Source organism: Balaenoptera borealis, assembly GCF_965194805.1.
Source record: "Balaenoptera borealis genome assembly, chromosome: 1".
NCBI classification, from domain to species: Eukaryota; Metazoa; Chordata; class Mammalia; order Artiodactyla; family Balaenopteridae; genus Balaenoptera; species Balaenoptera borealis.
Window position 1 is genome coordinate 143564634 of NC_138860.1, and position 19730 is coordinate 143584363.

The 19730-nt window shown below is 43.4% G+C and overlaps 1 protein-coding gene across 10 annotated transcripts in view; it reads right to left on the reverse strand.

Moving 5' to 3' along the window:
- FGGY (FGGY carbohydrate kinase domain containing) overlaps window positions 1-19730 on the reverse strand; it is a 409967-nt gene that overhangs the window by 17857 nt on the left and 372380 nt on the right. The window lies entirely within an intron of this gene.

Here is a 19730-nt window from a genome sequence, read left to right on the forward strand (position 1 = left end):
ATCTGGAGGTTTGTCATCATCATGTAAGACTTCAGCATCTGTTTACAAGACCCATCCAATGCTTGAGTCTTGTGTTTTCAAAGTGTTTCCAATATTCTAATTGCCACTTTCTGACTTCAATTGCCCATTAATCCAATTCTCTCGCTTGCCCCATCATTCCTATCAAATGTCCCCCTCCACCTCATGGTTATTTCCAGAATCTCAATCCCTTCTTTGTCTTTCAATCCATATACATCTTCTGACTCTGATTTCTTCCATATATAGGGGTGAGTCCTTCATCTATTAAATGAAACACATCGATCAATAGGAATCACCACTAATTCTCTTTTAGTTGCCAAATTCAATTGGTGCCTCTAATCCACAAAATTCTTTAGCCAGGATATGCTTCATTTATGACTGCAGGGGAGAAACTTTGTTTAGGATGGAGTGGGCCAACAGGAGACTGCAACTCGAGAAAACGCAACATCTTGAAAGCTCTCAGGGTCCGAACACCTTGGAAACTTACACTTCCTGCTTCAACGTTAATTCTGTATTGGGAAGATTCTTTGGCCAACAGATAGGGAACCATAATTGGCAGCAAAGAATCAAAATGTGATGGTATTAACATTTCCTTATGTTCCAAGTGTGATGGGTTTATTTTATTTTACTCTGATGCAAAACCAAAGATTCCACTACTGCACAGAGACCAATATATTCCAGGGTAATGAAAAAGTGGTGTGGGACATGCAGGACATAATGACTGAGCTTCAAGGGATGTTGGGTAGTCACTAATCAATTTCTCTGTGTTTAGGCTGATAAATAACCAAATTATCTAAGACACAGGGTATCTATCCATCTATCCTGCCCTCCATACTCCTTAAAGCTCCCTGTTTTGGATCTCCAACTCTCCTAGACTATAGCCACATTAGAAGTAGGGCATGCATGCACTGGTCTAGCCTTTGGGGCCGGCCTCAGACTGGTTTATGGTGCAGAAGTGCCTTTGGCTAAGCCAGAATGCATTTCTAACCAACATCAGGAGGAAAAAGACAAGCAGAGAGGTTGAGTCTGAAACCAGGAGTTGGGGAGGCCAAAGATGGCACCAAAGCACCAAAAGCATGAGAAAGGCTGGAGGGAAACTGGGAAGGAAGGAGGGGGCAGAGGTCAGACAGAGTGAGGGGAAAGCATGGAAGGCAAGTCCAGGATAAATCATCGTAGTGTCCTTTTAAGTTGGTTTATAATCTTTTTTTGTGTTCCCAAAGCTCCCTGGTTTCCCTCTATCTTAGTACTTAGCACACAGTAGGATAAATGTCTGTTTACTTATATGCCTCTTTCACTAGACGGTGAGAGCTCAGAGGATAGAGGTCATTAATTTTATCAGTATTCCCAGCAATTGATATAATGTGACTTTTCAATAAATAGTGTTGAGAGAATGAAAGAACGAATGAGTAGATGGATCAATGAATTAATGAGTGATTGAATGAATGAATGAATAAATCAGGGGTAGGATATCTGTATAAAGCAACTTCGGGATCTCCCTCAGTTGTACTTCTTAGTATTTCCTAACTGTCAGGTCAACCTGTTTTTTATTGTCAGATGTCACATGGTTAAGATCACGGGCTCTGGATTGCCTAGATCAGAACCTTGGCTCTTCTAACTGAATGGCTTAGGCAATTTAATAACCTCTTTATGCCTCAGTTTACTCATCTGTAAAATAGAAAAATAGAAATAATTACTCATAGAGTTAGAAAGATAAGAGAAAAGGCATGTAAACCATCTAATTTAGTGCCTGGCACAAGTAATAGCTTAAAAATTTGTTATTTTTATTTTTATAATTATTATACCCATCTGCACCCCAGGATTACACAGGATCTTGTAATGTTTTCTCGAGTGCTTCTATTTAAAGACAGCACTTCCTAATCTTCTGCTACATGTAACATGCTGCCTGGGCAGGGGAGTGATAAGGAGCATGGAATGAAGGAACCATTCAACATTGGATGCCAGCTGATGCCTCTGGTTAATGGGGGGAAGGAAGATGAAAAATGAGCAGAACAGGGGCTGTAGGGAATAAAAGTTGTAGGTTTAGAAACGTGGAGTCTATTTCTGGGTTGGATTTCTAGGCCTTTTACATAAAACAAACAAAGAAAACAACAACTATGTCAGCTGTGTTTATGAATATGAGCTTGCTCTGGCTTTCACAAGACATAGGGAATTCAGTCTGCTTCCCTCTGGTTACTAAGTTATTGACAAGGCACATGATGTACTGGAAAGAAAACTCATCTGGAAATCAGGAGACTCTGGTCCTGTACAAATCTGAGTCTAGGCTCTGCAATTTTGAATGAGTTGGTTCCTTTCTTTAGATTCTAGTTTCCTCGTCTCCAAAATGGGAAGTTTGAATCAGATAATGTTTTATTGTTCAACAACTAGTTATTGAGTACCTATCGCGTGCCACGTGTTGCGCTAGGCACTGTGGATACGTCAGTGAACCAGACAGCTCCGATCCTTGACCTTATGGAGTTTAGAGTCTATTAGAGAAACACAGGTGCTATAGGAGAGTGCCAGAGGGAGACAAAACTAGTCCGGGGGCTTAGGGAACTATCTGAAGGCTAAAGAGGAGTTGGACAGGTAAAGAAGGTGATGAACAGGGTGCCATGCTAAAGGAAATGCACATTTGAAGGCCCCAAGTCAAGATAATGTGGCACATTCAAAGGACAAAAAGAAGTCCAAGATGGCTGGAGTAGGTAGAACAGAGGGAAAGAGTGATAACAGACAAAGCTACAAATGAAGGCAGGAATAGATTTTGGGTGGCATTTTAAAATCACGTTAAGGGTTTCCAACATTATGCCAAAGTCAAGGGGAAGCCATTGGAGAGTTTTAAGCCAAAGCCATCCTATTCAAGTTTGTGAAAGATCATTTTGGCTGATGTGTAGAGAACGGGTTAGAGAGTGGTAAAGGTGGAGGCCATTCAAGAGGCCCTTGGAGCAGTCTGGGTGAGAGCTGATGGTGGCTTGGACTAGCATGGTGACTGTGGAATTAAAGCAAAGTGGAAGAATTCAAGAGACACGAGGTATAGTTTAGAAAGAGACCAGGAGAGACCAAAGTGGAGGGAAAAGAGAGGCTGGGTTCAGCATGTCCTTGAGGTTCTGGCAGGAGTGATTAAGTAGATGTGGTGCCCTTACCAACAGTGCCGTGTCCTAAGCTAACGCCAGTTTTGCAGGCAAAGGTGGAGATGCTGAGTTCAGATTTGAACATGTTTAAATTGAGATGCCCGTGAGACCTTTAGGTGGAGATGTCATGTGAACAGCTGTAGAGCTGCTGCCATATAAGTAGAAAATGAATCCTTAGCAGTGGATGAGATGGACAAAACCCGGTAGAAGACCAACGGAGAATGCTAGGTAGAGGAGAAAGGACAGCTGGCAAAGGAATGTGGAAAGCAGCATTCAGAGCAGCGGGAGGAAAATCAAGAAAGTATGTTGTCAGTGGAAAAGTGTTTCCAAATGAACTTATCTACGAAACAGAAACAGACTCACAGACGTAGAGAACAGTTGTGGTTGCCAAGGGGGGGGCGGGGTAGGGGAGGGATGGATTGGAAGTTTGCAGATGCAAACTATTATATAGAGAATGGATCAACAGCAAGGTCCTACTGTACAGCACGGAGAACTGTATTCAATATCCTGTAATAAACCATAATGGAAAAGAATATGAAAAAGAATGTATATATATATATATATATATATATATGTATAACTGAATCACTTTGCTGTACACTAGAAATTAACACAACGTTGTACACCAACCATACTTCAATAAAATAAATTAAAAAAAAAAGTGTTTCAATGAAGGGAGTGTTCCATATTGCAGAATGCTGCTAAGGGTAAAGCAGGGTAAGGCCTGGAAAGCCCTTTGTGTTGTGCATGGCCTAGGTTAGCACTAGTGACTTAGACTAGCATTACTTTAGCGGATTTGTGGAAGTGGAAGCTAGATCATCCTTGGCTAAGGAGGAGGGAGATGGTGCTAAGAAAATCATGACAGTGAGACTGGCCGCTTTTTAAAACATTTTTGCCTGTAAGAGGCAATAACTGGAAGGGCTGAGAGGTAGAAGAGGGGATTTTATTTTAAGATGAGAGTTTATGGTAGCGCTGCCCAACAGAAATAATGTGAGTTACATAAGTAATTTTAAATTTCCTAGAGGCCATTTAAAAAAGTGAAAAGAAATAGGTGAATTTAATTTTAATATCTTTCATTTAACCTATTATATTATTAATAAGATAGTCTACGTTCTTGTAGTCATGCTAAATCTCTGAAATCTGGTGTGTCTTTTACACATTTCAATTTGGACCTGCCACATTTCAAGCGCTCAGTAACTATATCTGATGAGTGGCAACTGAATGGGACAGCACAAGTCTAGAGCAGGCTGAAATGCTGATGAGAGAAGGAGTCAGTATGGAAGGAGAGGCTAAATATGCAGGGAAAGGGATCGAACGAACTATCAGAGGCAGTGGGAGATGGAGGGGCCTCCGATAACAGGTTGGGCATCTATCTCTCCATTGTAACAAATGTAAAGGAGAAAAAGACAGCATCTGGGTGTAAGCAGTGGTGTGCTGATAAATGCTCAACAACTGGCTCTATCAAAACAAAAAAGGCCCTGATTTGTAGTGTTTGCCAATTTCTGTGGTGTAAAGACTTCCACTATGGCTCATTTCAAGCTGCTAATGTGATGTCACTGAACGTGGAGCTGGGCAGAGATGCCCACAGTTGGCTCTTGGGAGCAAGTGTGAGACAGCTCCAGCATTCCACTGGATATGAGAAATGTAGGTTTGACGTCAGATGTCTTTCTAATGGCTTTTATTTTCTTTTTGAGGTAGTTGGTGGTTGAGAATAAACAGGAGGTCATATGTCTGAATGTGAGAGGAAAGATGGGGCTGGGAATTGGAGAGGTTTGATATGATCACTGCAGAAAATGAGAAATTAATCTGACATATTAGTCTAGTTCCTGTGAGAAAACAGATGGACACTCACACTGGGTAGCTGATGTAAAGCTTAATAAAGGGTTTGTTGAAAAGAAGGTTTAGGAGAAGACTAGCAACAGCGGGGAACCATTACCGCCTCCTGGCCTGAAGGAGCAAGGGGAGGGAGTGATTCCTACCACCCGAGAGAAGATGGGAAGAGGGAGAGGACCATGTGCCAGAATCATGGTCTATGGTATAGATACATGGTACATGAAATCAGCTAAACTGTGGCAATTCAGCAAGGACGGAGCTGGGGAAACAAACAGCTTTATTATCCTCCAGGCTCCTTCTGGTGCCCAGAGGCCAAACCCACCTAGAACCTAGAGGGTGAGGGAGACTATCTGGGGATCATTAATACATAATGTTAGAAGCCTGCCTTATTGTTGTATAGTATTTCCTTACAGTGTTCAGGGGCCTTTAGGCACGCATAAGGTAGAAATCTGGATTCATCTGGATTGGGATTTGGTAAAAGAAGAAAATGGGAAAAAATGAAAAAATTAAATGGCTGTAAAGAGACTGGCCAGGTGGGAAGAGAGGAGTAAGAGGAAAGTAAAAAAGTCTGACAACAGCCTTTCAAAGTACACATTAACTCTGTTTTAGAGACAAGGCAACTGGAACGAAAGCAGTTGTGCAGCTTGCCTAGGAAGCAAGGTTAGTTAGCGGAGGAGTTGGGAGATTGGTCTGCCTAGCTTGCAAGCAGCTTCTGCCTTGCCGGTCTACCTGCAAGCTACGGAGTGCTCTGAATGATCTGGGGAGAGGGGGTACATGTTCATGTTCCTTTAAACTTTTCATTGAAACTGAAGCATTTTTGGAATTTTCCTATCCTGGATACATAAACTCATGCACACTGAAAAGCTAGGATATCCTTTGGATTGTCATTACAGATGCTCATCCCCAATGTACAAGCTAAGAGTGGGGTGAGGAATGTGCAAGGGTGTCTTTTGTGAAATAGAAATAAAGTCAAGTTCTCAGGCATGCTCTCTTCCCCAGTCTGCAATCTCCTCTGGTCTCCCCTCTAGGCAGTAGCTGACGAGGTCACTTTCTTCCTTACACCTAGTGGGATGGGCAGAAGGGGCGAGAGAGCGCCATATGACTCCCCCTGCGTGTCTGGTATACAACTATAACCCAAGCATATTCCCAGGGGCGTGGCATGTGGCAAATGCTCAGTGATTACAGGGTAAATGGAGTCTTTCAAGGACCATATTTTCTGTGTTAAATATTACATGATCTGACAGCAGGATATAAGATTAGAAATCAGAGTTCTCTGATTGCAAAGCTGGGAACAGTACACATACAGCACTGGAAATAGCTAGGTTGGAATTCCCGTGATGTGACCCTGGAACCTAATCTTCTGGCCCATTTATGAAATCTCCTTCTTTATAAAGCTTGGCCAATACCTAAATGGGTAGTTGTAAAGATTAAATGAGACCAAGGGTGCAAAGCTCCTGGCACATGCAAGTACTCAGCAAAAGCCCATTCTTCCCACTTTCCTGTCCTTCTCTGGTCCTTCTACTTTATTTAACCTTTTCTTTCATTTCCCTGAATTATCACTTTCTTCTGACACTGTATTCCATTGACAGAAGACAGTGGTGGTTTTCCTACAACTTCCCAATCATGATTACTCTAGTTTCGTATTGTTTTGTTTTGGTTACTTTTGGGCCTTGGTTTGGGTCTTGGTGACCCCAGGTGACCATTCTGTGGAAACCACAGCATTTTGGATCATGGCTTTTTTCCCATCTTTGAATAAACACCGAAAGCTTTCTTTACCTTTTCTTCCAGCTCTCCTTTGCCATCTGGTGCCTGGTTTGGCTGCATCTGTGTTTGCTTAATGACTTGAGGCAAAGGCTGAGTTTACATACGGGAAGAAGGAGAGGGCTTTGCTTGATTTCTTCCATATGTTCATTTATTCATATATTATGATTTTTGTAATCTCACCAGCACAGATCCCTTCAGACAATCCTTACCCTGTTCCTCGGAGACCTGCTTCTTTGTGTGTCCAGCTGGGCGTTTCTGTGAGAATACGTTTGCAACGCCCGATACCTTTAGCATAGCTCGGCATGGCTTTTAGACGGGTACAAAATCAATGTTCTTGAAGGTTCTTCTTTTTGAATGGAGGAGGACTATTTGACGTGGGAGATTCTGTGGGAAGAGTCAGGAGACCTGGGGGCTAGGCTCTGCTCTCCAGTGGGGTGAATTCAAACAAGTTCTATGACCATTCTGGCCCTCAGTTTGCTCATCATGTAGCCAAAGGCTTGGGTTGGGTTTGCTTTGACACCTAAGAGCCTCACAGCACCCAGCATTCCCGCTCCTGTTTCTTCATCTTCCTCTGGTACTGGGTCTGTGGCTCTTACAGATGAGTACGTGAAGTCCTGATGTGTGTGTTTCCTCTTCTTAGCTCCCAGGCAGAGGTATGTATGGGGGGAAAATGCAACAAAGGCATCCCATCTTCTGCATAATGCATGAATGAAAGAGGGTGAATTCTATTTCTTGTTTTGTAAAAAGTCACCAAGATTTCTTTTCCTGCAGTATACTTAGGACTCAGATTAGTGTGATGGAAAGAGCGGATCAGGGTTTGAAACCTGCCTCCTTTCTACCAACCTGTGGACCTGGGCAGGTTTCTTAATTTTCCTAAGTCTTATCTTCCTTCTCTGTGAAACGGGAATAATATATCTGCCTCATAGGGATTGCGAGTAGATAAGGAATCATTAATTCCTAGCCTGGTGTTTTGCATAAAGCAAGTGTTCACAAATGTTGGTTACCTCTGCGCCCAGTGGATTCAGGGGTGAAATCCAGCTGCTGAATATGCTTCAGAAGAGGAAACTGATGATACTCAGAGAAGATCGCAAAACCAGCTGGTGTCAAAGCCAGGACTAGAATGTGGGACTCCTGACTCCCGGGCTGCAGATCTTTCTTATGAGCTGAAGAACTCTGGGTGGGGGAAAAATGGGAGGGCTGGCGAGTGGAAGAGAGTCCCAGCGGGGCCAGAAATGTGTGCGGGGAGTGGAGGAGGGCGAGTGGAATACTTTTTGTGAATGTCCTCAAGTCACTCTGACGTTCTCTCCCTCCCCTGTTCCCTCCCCATCCCTCTCCCCCTCCCCCTTGCTGCCTGGTCTCTGTGGTTGGGAGAGTGAAGCCCAAAAGGACAAAAAATTCTTGGAACGAATACTTTGGATGCAGCCAGATGGATAGGTGAGACTGTGTTTGAGAGTTTGGGCAGAAACGCTTTGCTAGTTTGTTTGCAGAAGTCAAATTAATCTCTGCCAGATAACCAAGACGTGATCTGTCAGGTTACAGGCAAGTAGGGAAGAAGAAATGATCTTGTCCACAGCCTCCCTTTGGACGCCTTGCTCAGAAGCACGAGGAGGAGCAGCGTGGCAAGGGAAACTGTGGCTGCCTGGAACTGCCAAGCCTTTACCTGACAGCTGCCTCCTCAGGTCCTCCCTCGCTCTGTCGGAGAGCTGGCCGAATCTAAGAGATGAGGGCTCCCTCCTCCCCCAGGGACCGGCCCACTGCCTCTTGCTATGTATGGTACGCAGGTATGAACGATATGGTATGTATGTGTGTATGCATCCTGTATGTTATGGCTTGGCTGACATTCAAAGAAATGCTGGCTTTAGCTGGGTGAAGGATGGGGGAAACATGCATCCAGCAGAGGAGAGGACCACACGGACGAAGGAAAAATAACACATCTGAGGCATGAGAAGGCCAGCGTGTCTGGAGCAGACGGAGCGAAGGCAAGGGTGAACGAGACAGAGCCGAGAGGCAGGCAGTCCCCACACGGCCCTTGCTTGAAGTCTCCTTCCCGGGGCCGCAGGGAAGCCAGAAGTGTATTCAGCCTGTATTCAGCCTGGCAGGGGCCAGGTGCAGGGGTCCTGGGGGAAATTAGGGCCGTGCTGCTGGACAAGAGGGATGCACACAGATACAAGAGGTGCTCAGGAGGCTTCGCTGATGGGTCAGATGGGGGTGTCACGGAGCAAGAGTTGTCAGAAGTAACTCAAGAGCTCTTAGATTTCTGGGCTGAGGCATCTGCCCATTTAGGTGGAGGCAGAGTGAGGGCTGGGACTGAGGGCTGCCTGCACAGAGCCTGCTTCTTCAGGTCTGAAAGGGCTCACTCAAGGTCGTGGGGTAACGGAGCTGCACAGCCTCAGCCCCGCCTCCTGCTCAGAGGACAGCAGCCGCAAGAAAAGAACATCAAGAGAAATGATGTTGCAAAGATTCCTCACAGACCTGGCCAAAGCTTCCATCAGCCAGTCATGAGGGTTTGAAGCTCCATTATTCAGTAAGAAATGGATTTGTCCTTGTAAGTGCTGCAAGATCTGGCACCTACTCCAGAGATGTAAAGGTCCTTTTTTTTTTTCAAAAGCAGCAGAAGCTCTAGACAACCTGGGAGTTTAAGTGCAACCTCTGGACACTCAGCACAGTGCCTATGGCTGAGACCTTCCCAAAGAGGCATCTCTCGGTTTCCTTAGGGTGGTGAGGAGGAGATGGGAGGACAGGAAAATGCGTGTCAAGATAGAAGACATGAGGCCATGGAAAATGCTAGTGTCCTTATGCACAGACATCTTGGAGCAAGAAACTATGGCTGCCTGGAACTGCAAAGCCTTTACTGGGGGTGCACGGGGTGGGAGCCTCCACCCAGGAGTGAGTGTGAGCAGGACCTGCACAGGGAGCTCAAGGGGAGCCCAGCAGCTTTTCAAGGCTGGAACGGCTATGGGGAGGCCGGTTTTAAATTGGAAAACTGAAAGGACATTTCCTCCGCCCCCCACTCTCTCACACATCCCCACCAGATTCCTGCTTAGGGACCAGATCTTACTTCTGCTCTTGTGGAAGAGATGGAAATAAGAATCATCACCACTCCTTAAGCACTCCTTAGGAACGATGGCTAACATTTTTTGGTGTCATATGCGTTTGGCACCATGTTAAGAGTGTACATGCCTTATCTCATCAATATTTGCAGCAACCCTGTAAGATCGGTGTTATCATTATTATCCCTATTTTACAGGGGAGAAAAGAGAGGTAAACAGAGGTTAAGTAGCTTGCTCAAAATCACCCAGCTAGGGCTTCCCTGGTGGCGCAGTGGTTGAGAGTCTGCCTGCCAATGCAGGGGACACGGGTTCGAGCCCTGGTCTGGGAGGATCCCACATTGCCGCGGAGCAACTGGGCCCGTGAGCCACAGTTGCTGAGCCTGCGCATCTGGAGCCAGTGCTCCGCAACAAGAGAGGCCGCGATAGTGAGAGGTCCGTGCACCGCGATGAAGAGTGGCCCCCGCTTGCCACAACTAGGGAAAGCCCTCGCACAGAAACGAAGACCCAACACAGCCATAAATAAATAAATTAAAAAAAAAAAAAATTACCCAGCTAGTAAACGGTAGATCCAGAATTCAAGCCCCGGAGCTAGAACCCATTTGTTTAACTCAGTGGTATATCAAAGGGCAGGGTGGCGTAAGCCATTCACCTCGGGTGTGGACAATGTGGGTGGGAGGGTGCACTGTCTTTAGAGAACTAAAATATAATAAGAAGACTGGTTAAAAGGTCTGTCTGGTTTTACTATCACATGCACTGGCAATATGTCTGTGGTCAAATCTCCCCTCCAGGGCAAACTTTCCCCCCCTCATAAGCTAATCGTCTTAGAAGGCAGGAATCACTAGTCACATTTATGGATCTCAAATCCCATTTAAACACTCCTATCACACCCTCTACCTCTCCTTTAAGCTCTCCTAACGAGTATATTGGTTATATGTGCAATGATTTCTTTAGTATCTGACTCTGACATCAGACCAACAACTCCTGGAGGGTAGGGACTGTGCCTATAGGTCATGCTGAAGCGCAGGGCTTAGCTTGTTGGTGATGCTCACCCAATAAATATCTGCTGAGTGAATGGATGGGTGAAGAAATGGCCAATCTAAAATGCCACCTCCTGCAGGAAGTTTTCCTGAAGGGAAGAAGGACCCAGCTCTTCAGAGAGGAAGGCAGTGTGAGTGATGCCGGCGGAAGCTGTGATGCTGGGCTGGGACCCTCTTGCCTCCATGGCAGCCCAGGAAGTTCTCTGCCAGGTGTGATGAGTGTGGGTCTTAGTATAGCTTTGAGCTGCAAGGAACCCCAACATTCCTCCTTATGGAATCACCCTTCCCAGGAAGAGAAGACACCCCTTTTGAGACTGATATTTGAGAACTAATAGTTACTGGATCTCTCTAAGGCCAGAAACTATTTATACTGAGGCACAGATTTTGGATTATCTTTAGGACTTCACAATCCTTGATGAGGATCTAGATATTAAAAAAAAAATCCCAGTATGTTCCTTAGAGAAATTTGTTTCTGGCATGTTTCTCACTTGCTAGATAAATAACTCTGTAAACATCTCTATGACATGGGATGTTGTTTTTACTTCAAAATGGAAGCATGTTGGTTTATAAGTTCATTAAAACTAAGACAGGGACTTCCCTGGTGGTCCAGTGGGTAAGACTCTGCGCTCCCAACATAGGGGGCCCGGGTTTGATTCCTGGTCAGGGAATTAGATCCTGCATGCATGCCATAACTAAGAGTTCACATGCCAGAAGTAAGAAGTCCGCATGCTGCAACTGAAGATGTCGTGTGCCGCAAGTAAGACCCAGAGAGAGAGAGAGGGAGAGAGAGAGGGAGGGAGGGAGGGAGGGAGGAAGAGAGAGAAAGAAAGAGAGAGAGAGAGAAGGAAGGAAGGAAGGAAGGAAGGAAGGAAGGAAGGAAGGAAGGAAAGAAAGAAAGAAAGAAAGAAAGAAAGAAAGAAAGAAAGAAAGAAAGAAGAAAGAAAGAAAGAAAGAAAAAGAAAGGAAGAAAGGAAGGAAGGAAGGAAGGAGGGAGGGGAGGAAGAAAGAAAGAAAGAAAAAGAAAGAAAGAAAGAAAGGAAGAAGGAAGGAAGAAAGAAAAAGAAAGAAAGAAAGATCATGTAAAAAAAAAATTAAGACATATTTTGCTAAAGCACTGTGGAGTCAGCATCCCCACAGCAGGTCACTTCAAGCCCATTTGTTAAATAAGACTGTAATCCTTTGTAAAACATCCTCGATATCATGCTGTATCATGTCCTCCTTTTTTATCTTTTAAAATATATTTTTGTATTTTTCCCCTAAAAATAAAATGATGTTCCAGGCAAACTTTCTGGGTGGTCTACCCATGAGACAAGAGTTGCCAGGTCTCCTCTGACAGATGGGTCACGGCAAGGTCAGTCCCCATGTTGGACATCCAGGAGGGAGGCTGCATGAACTGCACCAGGAGGGGACACACCAGGGGCGTAGGTGCTCGAGTATCACAGCTGGCTATGGGCAGGAACCAACGGAAGGGCTCAGAATTTAACATAGAGTCAGGCAAAGATGAGGTCAGATGAAAAGTCTCCTGACCCCCAAATTCTGCCATGATAGCTTTGAAAATTTCTGTGCTATTGGAGGAAGAGCCTTCAAAAGTAAGGTCCCCAGTGAACAGGTGACACCAAAAGCTTGCTCATGTTTATGGCTCACTACCTGGAGTTTTCATCCTATAAGAGTTTAATTAAGACAGTATCTCCAGAAGACAAATGTTTGCCCATTCATTGTGTTTAACAGAGAAGGGATTAGTGGAATAGTCAATATACTGGAAGGTATCTTTGTCATATCAACATGATAGAGATGCCTAGAGCAGGTCCCAAAGGGGTGGGACACAGGAAAGAGAAGTGAGCATAGAGGGAGCTAGTGGCAAGAAGTATTCTGCAGCCCTGGATATCCTAAGGAGTGGGAGAGAACTAGATCCCAAGGAGAGTGAGCTTTGGAAGTATTTTTTCTTTTTTCCCAATAATCTTCCTTTTCTTTTCCCCTGTCCCCCTTCCTCCCTCCCTCTCTCCTCCTTTCCTTCCTCCCTCCCTTCATATACATTTATTGAACACTTACTATCTGCCAATCACTGTTTTAGGCTTTGGCAGTCACTGGTGAACAAAATCAGCATAGTCCTCACCCTTGGGAAACTTAAGAGTCTTACAGGGGAGACAGACAGTAAACAAATGTTCTCAAAAATATCTATACCAATGCATTACACTAAGTACTGTGGAATGGAAGCAGAAGGGGCTACAGGATATTACGTGAGTAACACTAGCTTAGATTGGGGAGGTCGGGGAGTACTTCTCTCAGGAAGTGACATTTAAGCCTATGGCTGAAGGAACAGGAGAACCTGGGTCAAGAAAATGTTTGTGTGTTGGGGGGAGGGGCAGAATTACAGCCACAGGAAGAAAAGAAATAATAACAAGGATAGCAATGACAACAACAATAGATAAAGCAATATTGAGCAGTTACATGCCGGTCATTATTCTAAATATTGAATAACTATTTATTCATTTAACCCCTTACATCAACTTTCTGAGGCAATTACCGTTACTGTCCCCATTTTTCAGATATGGAAAATGAGGCACAAAGTAGCGAAGTAACTTGCCCAGCCAAGGTCATATAGCTAGAAGGTAGAGACACCTGGATAAAAAACTCAGCTAATCTGTCTGCAGGAAAGGAAGACCTGGAGAAGGGAGATGAGGGAAAGGCAGAGGGCTGAGATGTAGCAGTGGCAGGGGTGGAGGGGGAGGGCATCCCAGGCACTCAGGGGCCATGTGATGGGTTCTGAAATTTTTCCTTAATTCCATAGTGGAAACGCATTGCAGAGTTTTAGGGGAAGAGATTTGCACTTTCCCGCACCCTCTCTGGTTCCAGTGGGAGAGCAACCTGGAGCATGAGACCAGTTGGGAGAATCCAGTAGTAATCCAGGTGGGAGGACAGCCTTTTGCATGAAATAACCAACTAAATAACTAGCCACCTAGCTGAACTTCTTAAAGCCTTCCTTCCCTTCAGTTCTTTCTTCCCCACTTTCGCTCTGTCTCTGCTGCTCTTTCTGAACCCCCCCTCCCCCCTTCTCTGAGCAGAAGGTAGAGGACACAGTAATAAGACTCCCTTCCCTCCCCACACACACACCCTGCTGTCTGCCGAGCCGTGGCAGGCTTTGGCATTCCTCCATCTCCTCCAAGGCACCTTCCTGCTTCCCGGTCAGAAGCATCCTCTTCCGCGCCTGCACGCTGAGAGGGAGCAGCTGCCCTTAACTAGAACAACTCCCAGCTGTTCTCCCAACTTTCCTCAAGTGTTTCTTAGCGTCAATGCCTCTAATTAGTTAAAATAGGAAGGGGGGGGTGGTAAACAGAGGAGCAAAAGAGAGGCCTAATTTTAGCTGTAGCCAAAAGAACTTCCCCCTAAATACACTGTGAGCTCAAAATATTTAGCTAAGCGCATACGGACCAGGCAGGGATAGGATTTAAAGAGCTACAGAAGGAACAGTCAAAGGCCAAATGGGACAGCCCCCATCTTCCCTTACGACTGGAGGGAAGAGGAAGGGAATAAAAACAGACTGGGTCCTTACTTACTCTGCGCCAGGCTCTGTGCCGGGTGCCGTGAGTGCATCAGCTCAGCCTTTCGTCTCCTCACAGCCAGAGGATGATGCAGGGACTAGGTTTCCCTCATTTTACAGCTGAGGAAACTGAGACCTGGTAAATTTGAAGTTACTCTGTCCAAGATGACAAAGCGAACCGGAGAGCCAGGATTTAAACCTGGGTCTCTCTGACTCCACCGTGTCTAGCAAGAAGAGGATGGGGTCTCGAACCGAGGTCAGACAGTGCACTGGGTAGACAGCTTAAGCACAGATTCAGGGTAGAGCCTCCGAGCAAGAACCCAGAGGATGCTGGCTCTCAGAACGGCAAGAGGCATCATTTGTAAGAACTGGCACAAATCACTCAGGGCCTCGACTTTTTCCAATCCTGAAATCCCTCCCAGCCCTCCCAAGATATGCCGGAGGAATGACCAGGCTGTCACTAACAATTTAAAGGTCGATAAATCATTTGGTGAATGCCCCCCACCCCTGATTCCAGCAAAAAAAAAGATCCCTGCTGTCCGCAATCAAAAAAGATGCACTGTTTGGCAAAGGCATCTGAACTGGCTAATCCCCCCCCCCCCCCCCCCCGCCTTCTCAAGGTTATGGTGGAATCTGGGCGCCTTCAGAAAACGGGCCACCTGGTAGGACTCATCACGTCAACTTCCTTCATCTCAGTTCAAGCTTAAAAGGCCTCTTCACTGGGAAGCTCCCCAGTGAGGTTTTTCACGCACATCTGGAGACTTCCCACAATAGGCCTTTGAAGCGGCCTGAAGTATTCCAGGAAGTCCGCCTCACTGGGCTGAGGTTTAAAGAGCAGAAACCCACATTTATTTTTCTTTCCCGACTTCTTTGACAAAACTCCCCCCAGTGGTTTGTGGGCATTTGCAAAGCAGCCCTGATTTGCAACTCACTGCTTCTAGACTACTTCTGCAGTCTTAAAGAAAAACAACAATGAAGCAAATTCAAAGGGAGCACTGGTACCCAGAAAGATCTGTTTATGTGTTTGGCTCCTCCACCAGGCTCTGAACTCACGCTTTAATCATCTTTGTAGCAGGAAGAAAGTGGACTCTGGACTCAAAGGGACTTGCTCCATTACTCAGCATTGGTGGCATTCTGTCGAATCACTTAAACTCTCTGATCTGTGAAATGAGTTAATGGTGCCTGCCTTGTGTGGAGCACTAAACATTACATGAGGTGGGGGAGAAAATCACTTTGCACATTGTCCGACATGGACTTCATCGGATCTATGCTGTCCCTCTGCCAGGATCACCCTCCATCGTATGGGCTAGAAGCTACTCATTCTTTACAAGTCAATTCACATGGTGGTTTCCTCCTCTGGCAATGTTTTACCTTCCTCTTGCTTAGGCTAGTTTAGGTAGGTGTCTTCTATGCTTCAGTACCTCCCTATCCTCTAATCCGTAGTTTATTGTCATTTCCATTTAAAGTGTACGCCCACCATACCCCCTACTGTCACTGTAACGACCGTAGACACATGGGAATCTTTCTTTTTCATTGTTGTATCTCCATACCAAGCACAGTGCCTAGTATATTGATGTGCTCAGTGAATATCAACTGATTAATCAATGCATTTAACAAATGTTTATTAAGCACCAACTCTGAGTCAGGTACTATTTTAGCTACTGAAGATACACCAGTGAATAAAACAGACATAGCCCCTGCTTTCATAAGTTTATACCCTTGTAAGAGTATCAGGAAATACACTAAGGAAATATACAGAGAGACTTCCAGTTACAGCTCAACTGTGTAAAGGAGTTAGAAGTCATTACCCCCATTCCTATAACAAGAAAAGAGCTAACAAACTGAAAATCACTGATCTGTCTTGGATTGTTTGGAGAACTGAGATTACAGAGCAAACCACCACGCTGAGATCTGGAGAAACAGGATAATTCTAGAGAGTTGCAGTTGAGATCTTCTTACCTAGAGCAGAAGCCACTGGAGCCACAAACTGGTAGGGACATTTAAGTGATAATTTTGATGAAGTGCTGGGGGCTGAGCGTAGACTAGCATGAGACTGAGAAACTTCTGGGGCTTCAGTCTTACTGGGAGGCCCACCCTTTCATGGGTTTTACCTCCAGGAACCCTACCAGATTCTCACTGTAAAGAGGCAAGAATGATCCCCTACTGGCTCCAGCAGGAGTGAAAAAGAAGAAACACTGTGAAAATACGCCAGAGAGTTCTTTATAACAAAGGCCTACTTTTAAGGGAAAAAGGCTTTACCAGAGCCTTATCCCACCCAGGGGAAGGACATCCCTCCAACTGTAGCTCCTTCCAGTCTCCCTTTCTCACCTACCAGGGAGGAAAAAAGGTAAGAAACATTTGTGAAGGTCACAACCCAAGGACATAGGCCCAGGATTAAATCAAAAGATTCTAGGCTACTTCCCTTCCCTACACCTTAAAATGATACAAACAGGGCTCCAGTGTAATAATAGTGGATAACAACTGAAAGAGCTACAAGATGCAGGCTCTATTTAAGGAGGAGTTCTTGTGGAAGCCCAAAGACAGGGGAGCAATTTAAGCCTAAATTAAGCAAAGAAAAAAAGAAGAAAAAGAAGCAAGAAGAATAAACTAAATAATAAAAAGCAGAAATCAGTGAAATTGAACACAGGAAAACAATACAGAAAAAAATCAATGAAACTGATTTTTCATTGAACAAATTGAACAATGTATAAAAAGAAATACACACCACAACCAAATAGAATTTATTCTCGGTATGCAAGGCTGGTTCAACATTAAAAAAAACCAATCAGTGTAATTCACCACATCAACAGGTTAAAGAATAAAAATTCATATAATCATATTAATAGATGCAGAAAAAGCATTTGATAAACTCCAACACCTACTCATGATTAAAAACTCTCAGCAAACTTGGAATATATGGGACCATCCTCAATTGGATAAAGAACATCTACAAAAAACTCTACAACCTCAATTTGATAAAGAACATTTACAAAATACTCTACAGCTAATATCATACTTAATGAGAAAAAACTGAATGCTTTCCCCCCAAAGACTGGCAACAAGGCAAGGATGTCTTTTCTTACCACTCTTATTCAAGATTGTTTTGCTCTTAGCTGGTGCAATAAGACAAGAAAAAGAGATAAAAAAGCATACAGATTGAGAAGGAAGAAATAAAACAATTTTTATTCTTAGATGACATGACTATCTATGTAGGAAACCTCAAAGAATAAAAAAAATAAACAAAACACCTTTTAAGCTAGTAAGGGAACAAAGTAAAGTCACAAGATATAAGGTTAATATATAAAGTCAATTACATCCCACCAATTACTAGCAATGAAAAATTGGAGTTTGAAGTTAAAATCATTTACAATAGCATACTGCAAAAAACCAAAGTCCTTGGGTATAAGTTTAACACAAAATGTATAGAATCTATACATGGAAAAGTACATAACTCTAATGAAAGAAAAAGAATATTTAAGTAAATGGAGAGATATTCTATACTCATGGATTGGAAGATTCAATATTGTTACGATGACAAGTTTCCCCAACCTGATCAATAGATTCAACACAGTCCCAACTGAACACTCAGCAAGCTATTTGTAAACAAAACAAAATGATTCTAAGACTTATATGGAAAGGCAAAATACTTATTAGTCACTATAATACTAAAGGAGAACAAAGTTAGAGGATGGACATAACCTGACTTCATGACTTACTATAAAGCTATAATAATCACAATAATGTGGTATTGGTGAAAGAACAGACAAATAGATCAATGGAACAGAAGTGTAAGCCCATAAGTAGACCCACACAAACACAATCAAATTGATCTTTGACAAAGGAGCAAAGTCAATTAACAGGATAAAGGGTAGTGTTTTCAACAAATGGTGTTGAAAAAACTGGACACACACATGCAAAAAAAAAAAAATCTAGATACTGACATTACACCTTTCATAAAACTTAACTCAAAATGGATCATAAACCTAAATGTAAAACGTAAAACCGTAAAAGTTCTAGAAGATAACACAGGAGAAAATCAAGGTGACCTTAGGTTTAATGATGAGTTTTTAGATACAACATCAAAAGAACAATCCACGAAAGAAAAAAATGATAAGCTGGATCATTAAAATTTAAAAACTGCTCTGTGATAGACAATTTTAAGAGAATGAAGAGACAAACCACAGACTTGGAGAAAATATTTGTAAAACATGTATCTGAGAACTTGTATCCAAAATATACAAAGAATACTTAAAATTCAACAATAATAAACCAAGCAACCCAGTGAAAATATGAGCAAAAGATATGAACTTCACCAAAGAAGATAGACTGATGGCAAATAATCATATGAAAAGATACTCAACATCATTTGCCATCAGGGAATTACAAATTAAAACAGTAATGATATACCACTACATAACTATTAGAATAGACAAAATCTGCAAAACTGACAATGTCAACACTGACGTAGATGTGGAGGAAGAGGAACTCTCGTTCTTTGCTGGTGGAAATGCAAAATAATACAGCTACTTTGGAAGACAGTTTGGTAGTTTATAACACATCTAAACATGGTCTTAACATACAACCCAGCAATTGTGTTCCTAGGTATTTACGCAACTGATTTGAAAACTTAAGTCCACACAAAAACCTGTATGCAAATGTTTATTCATAGTCACCAAAAACCAGTGGCAACCAGATGTCCCTCAGTGGGTGAATGGATAAACAAACTGGTACATCTATACAACTGAATATTATTACACAATAAAAAGAAATGAACTACCAAGCCACAATAAGACATGGATGAATCTTAAATGCATATTACTAAGTGAGAGAAACCAGTCTGAAAAGGATACATATGCATGATCCCAATTACGTGACATTCTGGAAAAGGCAAAACTACTAGGGTAATAAAAAGATCAGTAGTTGCCAAGGGCTCAGGGAGAAGGAAGGGATGATTAAATAGGTGAAGCACAGGGGATTTTTTTGGGGGGTGCTGAAATTATTCTATATGATACCGTAATTGTGTATATACAACATTATGCATTTGTCAAAACCACTGAATGTTACAGCACAAAGACTGAACCTTAATGTATGCAAATTCAAAAAAGTAATTTCAGAGGTGAGGGGAATCCTGTGATGGAATGTAGTATGTGTCAAGCAATCTAACTGTATTACACATGTATGAAACAATCTCACCGAAGGTCGTGGGAGATAAAGGTGCTGACCTAAGTAATTTTGGAAATGAGTAGAGTTTGTAACACTAAAGGCAAAAGAAACTGTACATAAGCACTGTACTCTAGTTGATAAAGCTATATCACATAGGGGTGTGGGTTAACAATTCTGATATTTCTATTTAAGAATACTGGAA